Raw genomic sequence first — 10,173 nt, 5'->3', positions numbered from 1 at the left:
AAGTAATTGTGTGGGGAAAAATGAAGATGCCATTTTAATTGCCTATTTGTCTAATTTGTAAAATTAATATTAGAGTTTTCAAAAAGCTTATACAGGGTGAAATTTTTTCTAAGACCCAAACGAACTAATTTTCTAAAGCCGGACCTGATTTTTTTCTAGTTTGAATAAATCAGTTGATTAGGTGGTAATAGTGTAACGATTGACCAAAATAAGAGACACATCGATCTGACCGTTCAAAAATTATGACGAATATAAATTTCTGTCAAAATGCGAAACTCACCCTGTATATTATTAAACAATGGGAGCAGACACTTTTTAATGGTCATTTGTTATTCCCCATAGGGGCCTCTATACGAGGTAGGAGTATGTACAGTTCCTCATGACTCACCCTGTATGTATGTATATTCTTATAAAGATGCTATAAAGATTCTTATAAAGATTATGGTTGAATGCTTCTTTGAAAGTCGACAAATACTTACTAATTCCTAATTCTGTATTGTTTAAAAACAACTTTTGAAAACATAGGGAAATCCCCGGAGATTCGGAATAAATCGCAATTCAGTATTTGTTAAAAATTATTTTTGCGTCATCATTACTTACTTCCATAATATTGCCACAAATTCCACATGATATAAACAGTGTAATCATAACAGACAGTTACTCACTCTCATGAATTTTAAGTTCATGCACTCAAGTGTAAAATATTATAACAGCTGATGCTTGGGTTGCAGATCAACAGAATCAATAATTATAATCTAATAACTATTCCACAAAATATAATCAAACAGCTGTGGCGTTTTATTTTTATTTTTTTTTTCGATATCGATATCTTCAATAATATCGAGGCAAGCGTATCGACAATACGAGAGTTTTGTATTGATTTCAGATAATGAGTATCGTATCGGCATTAATATTGAGAGGTATGTATTGTATCGGTATCGTATTGGTTTTCGATACGATATCAATACAATATCGATATTTTTATCAAATATCGTGAAACTCTATTACAAGTACACAGATGAGTATTTACAGTTTAATTCAACGCAGGTAGTGTGTCATCAACCAGTCTTCTGTCCCCAAACTTAAAGATGGGCATCCCCTAATTTCTTCAAGTTTTGCCTGTCTTGAGTTTTCTCCAGCCAATTCCTAGCGATGCTTTTGACCTCGTTAGTTCATCGTGTAGGTGACCCATCTATACCTTTTTGGTCTGCTCGTGGTCTTCACACTGTAATTTTTTGGATCAACCTAGGGGTCGCCAACTTCTTGAAAATTTCAAGATCTTGTCTTGATCTTGTCTTGATTTCAAGACAAGATCAAGACAAGAAGTAATTTTAGATTTCAAGACAAGACAAGAAATTTTATGTCAATACCAAGATTTCTTGTCAAGAAAACAAGAAATCTTGAAATGTCTTGACTAATGATGAAAACTCTAAAACGTATTTATTTGTGAAAAAGATAACATTATTTTAACATAACACATTTTAATTTATTGAACACTTTTTTGCTAAAAGGATTTACAAAAATGTAAACTAAAAATAATAATAAATGATATAACTTACCTAATCCTGTTTAAAATAAAATTGCAAACTAGATTTTATTTAAATAACAAATTTAGCACATTTTTACATCTGAGTTGATAAGCCATGAATTAAGGCAGATAAATGGAGTCAACGCCTAGACGATTTCTTGGCTTTGTTATTGTTAAAGCTGCTCTTGAAAATAGTCTTTCCGCAGGTACAGATGTTGCTGGCGTTCCGAGAAAATCCTTGGAGATTTTCGATAATTACGGGTAGATATTTTCGTGTCTTCTCCACCAATCAAATATTTCTCAGAATCTTCTGACCTAGGCTCATTTAAGTATTTTTAAATTTCATACTTCCAAGATTGTCAGTTATCATTTATCATTATCAGCTTTCTTAAATAGTTAAATAATATCTAAATCAAATTCGTTATCTTCTTTTTTCAGACTAAGTGCTGGCTCTGGTATTGGATTCGGTAGATCATTCTGGGATTTATTAAAGTAGTTAGCTTTAAATATTTCTTCAAATTTTTGTAGTGTCTCTGTTTGTTGAAGCTTTCCCAAAGATGAAGAGGAAACTTTACTCTACTTTATGCCGAGGATCCAAAATAAGAGCTATACAGTATATCCAATTAGTTTTGTTATAGTGTTTCAGTATTTTATCTCTTGTAGCTTGAGTCTCATCGGTAGGGTCTATATCAATTTTATTATGAAGTTCATGAGCCCATATTTTCAGTTTGTCTAAAAATAAGTTTACTCCAATTACAGTCAAACCTGCCATATCCGGATCAATGTGGCGACAGACCGATCCGGATATGAAAAAATCCAGATATCAAAACCACTACTTCTTTTATAGTCTCTGAAACGTTTTCTCCTTCATACATTCCAGTAATCAACGCCGTCAATAACTTTCGTCGATAGACACGATTTATAGATTTTAGATTTTATAATACATTATTTCGCCATCTTTAGTTCTTCTTTTAGTGCGTTGTCCAACAACAGGACTGCTCTTCTCGGTAGATTTCGGTAGATCCGGACGGCATATATCCGGACGGATATGGGGAGGTCCGGATATGACAGGTCCGGATATGGCAGGTTGTACTGTACCACGAATGGGAGTGTGCAATATTTTTCCTCTTCGAGTTTTGAAGAAAGTGTTTTAAAGCTTCTAATTTACTGATCAGAATCCATTATTTATCTAATATTTTGCAATTATTTAGATTTTCGATGTTGTCGCAAAATATAGTTAAAGCATTTTTTTTTAACCCCATGTTAATATCACGAAATAAGTTGAATGCCATCTTGTAGGCCCATCTAACAATTTATGGCCTCGCAAGCACTGTTACGTTTAAGATGCATTTGCCCTGAGTTTTTGATCTTTTTTGACAAGGTATTTTACTTACAGGAGAGTTGAAATCTAAAGCAGTATCAATTATATCATTTTTACTTCGATCTCATCCTCTAAATAATCAAAATCATTTTAGATGTCTAAACTGTTTCGATTTGGTTCAATATTTTTTATGAAATCTTGGACAGCTAATTTTAGAATATGTGTGAAACATACAAAATGCTTATTGCATGCAACTAAACATCAATTTTGCGTTAGCCAGGAAACAAATGCACATCGGGGACTCCCCTCAGTGGCAGTGGAGGCCGGGGAATCACCGGACCGGGTAACCAAGAAATTTCAAGATCTTAAGATCTTGAAATTTCTTGAGCCAAGACAAGATATAAGATGTCAAGAAAACGTCAAGACAAGACTTTTTAAAATTTCTTGATTTTTTCTCAAGACAAGAAGTTGTTGTCAAGACAAGAATTCTTGTCTTGTCGACCCCTAGATCCACCTTCCGTTATTCATTTGCTCAGTTCCACTTCAGACATATGCTATGCGCCCTATGACCTCTGTGACGCCTGTCCTTCTTATTTACTTGTTTGTAACCCTGCCCCGACAATGGCGGATCTACGGGAAGGGAAAATGGAGAAATTTCCCCCTAACAAGGTCCAAAAGGTCCTAACAAGATCCATGAAAAAAACTGTTAAAACATAAAAATATATTAACCGACATGAAACCTAAACCACAGATAAACAAATTCAACCCAATAAACACGCTAGTTAGAAATATTAAGGGAACTTATTGCACATAAGTTATTATTTGTGTCTTTTATGTAGTGTGGGTTTCTCTTTTTTATCTCTTTTGCTTGGTGTTTCATTGGAAGTTCCTCCTAATGCAAATTTTTCCTCCCAAGGCAAATGTGTAGATCCGCCACTGGTCCCTGAGAATCAGTCCAACTAACGACCAGTCCATTTTATTTCAAACAAAGATCTACAAAATTGTTTAAGTTATATTTAAGTATATGATTGTTAGGATAATAAAGGAAATATTGGAGGTAACCGTAAGATAGGATGGAGAAAAATGTCTTGGTTGAGAAACAGGGAATAGATCGGTTGCAGTTTTATTCAACTGTTCTGAACAACAGTATCCAGGATCAAAGTGCCATGATAATAGCCAACCTTAAGAGCGGAGATGCCAGAAGAAGAAGAACAAGAAGGATGACAGAATTAAGTGGAGTCAAATGTGACGTCAAGGTTGCGCGTCAGTGTCCATCTAAAAAGGGTTAAGTTGAAATTTGTTCTATTTGTCTTCAAATTTCGCGTTGTTTGTACAACATAGTAAAGGAACCAATAAAAGGGTAAGAATACAATATTTTATATAGTTTTTATTGAAATAGTTATGTTGCATGAGAACTATTTGTGATAGAGCTATTAAAAGTTAAGAGAAATAGAGGGAGAAGAAAACCAAGGAAGAGATGGAAGCAGAGGACTAAGAAAGAAAGTTAAATAAAGAAGATACGATGGACAGACATCAGTAGCGAAGAAAAAAACATTTTTTTACTTTTTTAATTTTTTAATTTTTTTAAGGATTTACTACGTTGTATACCTATAGTTGTAACACTCTCTTATTTTTTAAGGAAATTTTTCATGTGAGGAATTGAGGAATACATATTTTGTAACTTCTGATTAGAAAATAGAAAAAGTAGATCTTAGCGAGCACGGGCTATAGATCAAGTCTGGCTAAATGGCTTTGCCAAAGCCATTTTTTTGAAAAAAGGGCTATAGATGGTGTATTAAAATTTTCAAATGTCCATAAAAATCTTAAGTTATAAATTTTAAGAAGTGAAATCATGCAAAACGATTTGTGGTGTTAATGAAATATGGTATTAAGAAGAATAAATTAATTGTGCACATGTTAGTTTATTTAGTTTTATACAGTGCGTCCATAAAGTAACGCATAATTACATTATTTCGTAAACCGGTATCTTTAAGAGCACACAGTAGCGATTAACAGGTAGCAACAAACGCGGTCCAAGATTGCGAATGTTCTGCGTATTTTCAAAAGTGAGGCAACAGTGCATCGGTAATTCGACACTGACAGTGACGTTTCTACTATCAAAATAGTTATTTATGAAACAGTTCGTGAAGTATGCTTTTTGCGAACGCACGCGATTTTTAGAGCACGAGCGACAACTGTGCGAGTGCTATACATCGCGTAAGTTCGCAAAAAGTACTTCACGCACAGTTTCATACAATATTTTATCTACGATAAACAAATAAAAAACTGTAACTCTTCGTCACTGGAATTCATTTCTATTTTACAATTTTTAGAACTTTGACATTTAAAAATCTTACTTTCAAACCACAAAACTGTCAAAAATTTTGTTGTAAGTCATTGCTCATATTGTCATCACCATGACAACGCGAAAGTTAAGGATATTTGATTATATGAAAGTGTGCCAAAAAACCCATTGAAAGTGTGCGAAAAAGTAAATCCCATTTAAAATACATTGTTACTTCACTCACACTTTAAACCCTTCACGCACTGCTATCTATCATGACAGTTTTCACAAACTAAAAACTTTTACATAATATGACATAGAGTAGGTAAACAATAATTTTTATACACATAGGCGCGAAATGTTGCCAAGTCAGTGACGTTCGATTTCTTGTTATAAAAAAAGTCGATTTTTAGTAGTTCCAATGTGACACAAAATCTAGGCACGGGATAAGAAAGTTTATTTGAAGAAAGTGTATTTTTTTGTTTTTCTTAATGGCGGTACAGGCTCCTTTTTTCAATATTTTATTTAGTTATAGAGTACTTGTTGATCGCTACTGTTTGCTGTTAAGGAAAAATCCCGAAACAAGTCGATTTTTATTTTTAAATTACGATTTTTTGGCATATATACCATACTAGTGACGTCATCCATCTGGGCGTGATGACGTAATCGATGATTTTTTTAAATGAGAATAGGGGTCATGTAATAGCTCGTCTGAAAGGGTATTTAATTCTCTATTCACTAATACAAACATTAATATAATTATTTATACAGGGTGTCAAAAAATTTTTTTGTTAAATTAAATTAATTGAAATTAAAATGTATACCATTTTTATTCATTCAGTTGCGGTGCGAAACCAAAACTGTCTTAATTTTTACTCAGATCAGAGAGTGCAGCCAGCACTCTTATCGACGATTTCACCTCTTGTTAGAGGTTCATCAGAGACTGCATAGGCTGCTTTTCTCTGGCCCAGGTAAAAATTTTCGACATATCCATCTCCCACCGCAACTGACGAGATGGTAGTAGGTGCCTAGCGGCATCTGCTAAATAAAAGACTAAGTTTTTCAACCTAATAAAAATATTTGTAAATTAAATATTTTTAAAAGATTTTTAATTGAAAAACTTTATTGGCCCATTTCCTGGTGACAACCTCCAAGGCTTCTACAATATGCAAGCCAAATGGATGCTGCAGTGAAGAGTAAAGGGAAGGAATTCTACACTATGCAATTCACAACCCCCGTCTGCAGCGTGGTAAAGTTCCAACGGAAAATGGACCTAGTTACTCTATAGGAGTAATACTAATATAAAAATAAAAATGTATACCATTTTTATTCATTCAGTTGCGGTGCGAAACCAAAACTGTCTTAATTTTTACTCAGATCAGAGAGTGCAGCCAGCACTCTTATCGACGATTTCACCTCTTGTTAGAGGTTCATCAGAGACGGCATAGGCTGCTTTTCTCTGGCCCAGGTAAAAATTTTCGACATATCCATCTCCCACCGCAACTGACGAGATTAAATAAAAGACTAAGTTTTTCAACCTAATAAAAATATTTGTAAATTAAATATTTTTAAAAGATTTTTAATTGAAAAACTTTATTGGCCCATTTCCTGGTGACAACCTCCAAGGCTTCTACAATATGCAAGCCAAATGGATGCTGCAGTGAAGACTAAAGGGAAGGAATTCTACACTATGCAATTCACAACCTCCGTCTGCAGCGTGGTAAAGTTCCAACGGAAAATGGACCTAGCTACTCTATAGGAGTAATACTAATATAAAAATAAAAATGTATACCATTTTTATTCATTCAGTTGCGGTGCGAAACCAAAACTGTCTTAATTTTTACTCAGCTCAGAGAGTGCAGCCAGCACTCTTATCGACGATTTCACCTCTTGTTAGAGGTTCATCAGAGACTGCATAGGCTGCTTTTCTCTGGCCCAGGTAAAAATTTTCGACATATCCATCTCCCACCGCAACTGACGAGATGGTAGTAGGTGCCTAGCGGCATCTGCTAAATAAAAGACTAAGTTTTTCAACCTAATAAAAATATTTGTAAATTAAATATTTTTAAAAGATTTTTAATTGAAAAATTTTATTGGCCCATTTCCTGGTGACAACCTCCAAAGCTTCTACAATATGCAAGCCAAATGGATGCTGCAGTAAAGACTAAAGGGAAGGAATTCTACACTATGCAATTCACAACCCCCGTCTGCAGCGTGGTAAAGTTCCAACGGAAAATGGACCTAGTTACTCTATAGGAGTAATACTAATATAAAAATAAAAATGTATACCATTTTTATTCATTCAGTTGCGGTGCGAAACCAAAACTGTCTTAATTTTTACTCAGCTCAGAGAGTGCAGCCAGCACTCTTATCGACGATTTCACCTCTTGTTAGAGGTTCATCAGAGACTGCATAGGCTGCTTTTCTCTGGCCCAGGTAAAAATTTTCGACATATCCATCTCCCACCGCAACTGACGAGATGGTAGTAGGTGCCTAGCGGCATCTGCTAAATAAAAGACTAAGTTTTCAACCTAATAAAAATATTTGTAAATTAAATATTTTTAAAAGATTTTTAATTGAAAAATTTTATTGGCCCATTTCCTGGTGACAACCTCCAAGGCTTCTACAATATGCAAGCCAAATGGATGCTGCAGTAAAGACTAAAGGGAAGGAATTCTACACTATGCAATTCACAACCCCCGTCTGCAGCGTGGTAAAGTTCCAACGGAAAATGGACCTAGTTACTCTATAGGAGTAATACTAATATAAAAATAAAAATGTATACCATTTTTATTCATTCAGTTGCGGTGCGAAATCAAAACTGTCTTAATTTTTACTCAGCTCAGAGAGTGCTGCCAGCACTCTTATCGACGATTTCACCTCTTGTTAGAGGTTCATCAGAGACTGCATAGGCTGCTTTTCTCTGGCCCAGGTAAAAATTTTCGACATATCCATCTCCCACCGCAACTGACGAGATGGTAGTAGGTGCCTAGCGGCAACTGCTAAATAAAAGACTAAGTTTTTCAACCTAATAAAAATATTTGTAAATTAAATATTTTTAAAAGATTTTTAATTGAAAAACTTTATTGGCCCATTTCCTGGTGACAACCTCCAAGGCTTCTACAATATGCAAGCCAAATGGATGCTGCAGTGAAGACTAAAGGGAAGGAATTCTACACTATGCAATTCACAACCCCCGTCTTCAGCGTGGTAAAGTTCCAACGGAAAATGGACCTAGTTACTCTATAGGAGTAATACTAATATAAAAATAAAAATGTATACCATTTTTATTCATTCAGTTGCGGTGCGAAACCAAAACTGTCTTAATTTTTACTCAGATCAGAGAGTGCAGCCAGCACTCTTATCGACGATTTCACCTCTTGTTAGAGGTTTATCAGAGACTGCATAAGCTGCTTTTCTCTGGCCCAGGTAAAAATTTTCAACATATCCATCTCCCACCGCAACTGACGAGATGGTAGTAGGTGCCTAGCGGCATCTGCTAAATAAAAGACTAAGTTTTTCAACCTAATAAAAATATTTGTAAATTAAATATTTTTAAAAGATTTTTAATTGAAAAATTTTATTGGTCCATTTCCTGGTGACAACCTCCAAGGCTTCTACAATATGCAAGCCAAATGGATGCTGCAGTGAAGACTAAAGGGAAGGAATTCTACACTATGCAATTCACAACCTCCGTCTGCAGCGTGGTAAAGTTCCAACGGAAAATGGACCTAGTTACTCTATAGGAGTAATACTAATATAAAAATAAAAATGTATACCATTTTTATTCATTCAGTTGCGGTGCGAAACCAAAACTGTCTTAATTTTTACTCAGCTCAGAGAGTGCAGCCAGCACTCTTATCGACGATTTCACCTCTTGTTAGAGGTTCATCAGAGACTGCATAGGCTGCTTTTCTCTGGCCCAGATAAAAATTTTCGACATATCCATCTCCCACCGCAACTGACGAGATGGTAGTAGGTGCCTAGCGGCATCTCCTAAATAAAAGACTAAGTTTTTCAACCTAATAAAAATATTTGTAAATTAAATATTTTTAAAAGATTTTTAATTGAAAAACTTCATTGGCCCATTTCCTGGTGACAACCTCCAAGGCTTCTACAATATGCAAGCCAAATGGATGTTGCAGTGAAGACTAAAGGGAAGGAATTCTACACTATGCAATTCAAAACCCCCGTCTGCAGTGTGGTAAAGTTCCAACGGAAAATGGACCTAGTTACTCTATAGGAGTAATACTAATATAAAAATAAAAATGTATACCATTTTTATTCATTCAGTTGCGGTGCGAAACCAAAACTGTCTTAATTTTTACTCAGATCAGAGAGTGCAGCCAGCACTCTTATCGACGATTTCACCTCTTGTTAGAGGTTCATCAGAGACTGCATAGGCTGCTTTTCTCTGGCCCAGGTAAAAATTTTCGACATATCCATCTCCCACCGCAACTGAGGAGATGGTAGTAGGTGCCTAGCGGCAACTGCTAAATAAAAGACTAAGTTTTTCAACCTAATAAATTAAACTGAATTTGTACTATTTGTAAATTAAATATTTTTAAAAGATTTTTAATTGAAAAACTTTATTGGCCCATTTCCTGGTGACAACCTCCAAGGCTTCTACAATATGCAAGCCAAATGGATGCTGCAGTGAAGACTAAAGGGAAGGAATTCTACACTATGCAATTCACAACCCCCGTCTGCAGCGTGGTAAAGTTCCAACGGAAAATGGACCTATTTACTCTATAGGAGTAATACTATGAATTGCATAGTGTAGAATTCCTTCCCTTTAGTCTTCACTGCAGCATCCATTTGGCTTGCATATTGTAGAAGCCTTGGAGGTTGTCACCAGGAAATGGGCCAATAAAGTTTTTCAATTAAAAATCTTTTAAAAATATTTAATTTACAAATATTTTTATTAGGTTGAAAAACTTAGTATTTTATTTAGCAGATGCCGCTAGGCACCTACTACCATCTCGTCAGTTGCGGTGGGAGATGGATATGTCGAAAATTTTTACCTGGGCCAGAGAAAAG

General features: G+C 35.0%; 1 long non-coding RNA gene across 2 annotated transcripts; it reads right to left on the bottom strand.

Moving 5' to 3' along the window:
* Nucleotides 1-5,982: 5,982 nt before the first annotated feature.
* LOC126879611 (uncharacterized) lies at nucleotides 5,983-9,873 on the bottom strand. Of its 2 annotated transcripts, none has more exons than XR_007696156.1 (3): nucleotides 9,749-9,873; nucleotides 9,156-9,236; nucleotides 5,983-6,200 (listed from the first exon to the last, which is right to left on the bottom strand). It is a non-coding gene; the product is annotated as an uncharacterized LOC126879611 (long non-coding RNA). The 2 variants fall into 2 exon arrangements; XR_007696155.1 differs by lacking the exon at nucleotides 5,983-6,200 and adding an exon at nucleotides 6,966-7,168.
* Between the last annotated feature and the right edge of the window lie 300 nt (nucleotides 9,874-10,173).

Source organism: Diabrotica virgifera, chromosome 2 (assembly GCF_917563875.1).
Source record: "Diabrotica virgifera virgifera chromosome 2, PGI_DIABVI_V3a".
Lineage (NCBI taxonomy): Eukaryota > Metazoa > Arthropoda > Insecta > Coleoptera > Chrysomelidae > Diabrotica > Diabrotica virgifera.
This window is presented reverse-complemented; position numbering and strand designations above follow the sequence as displayed.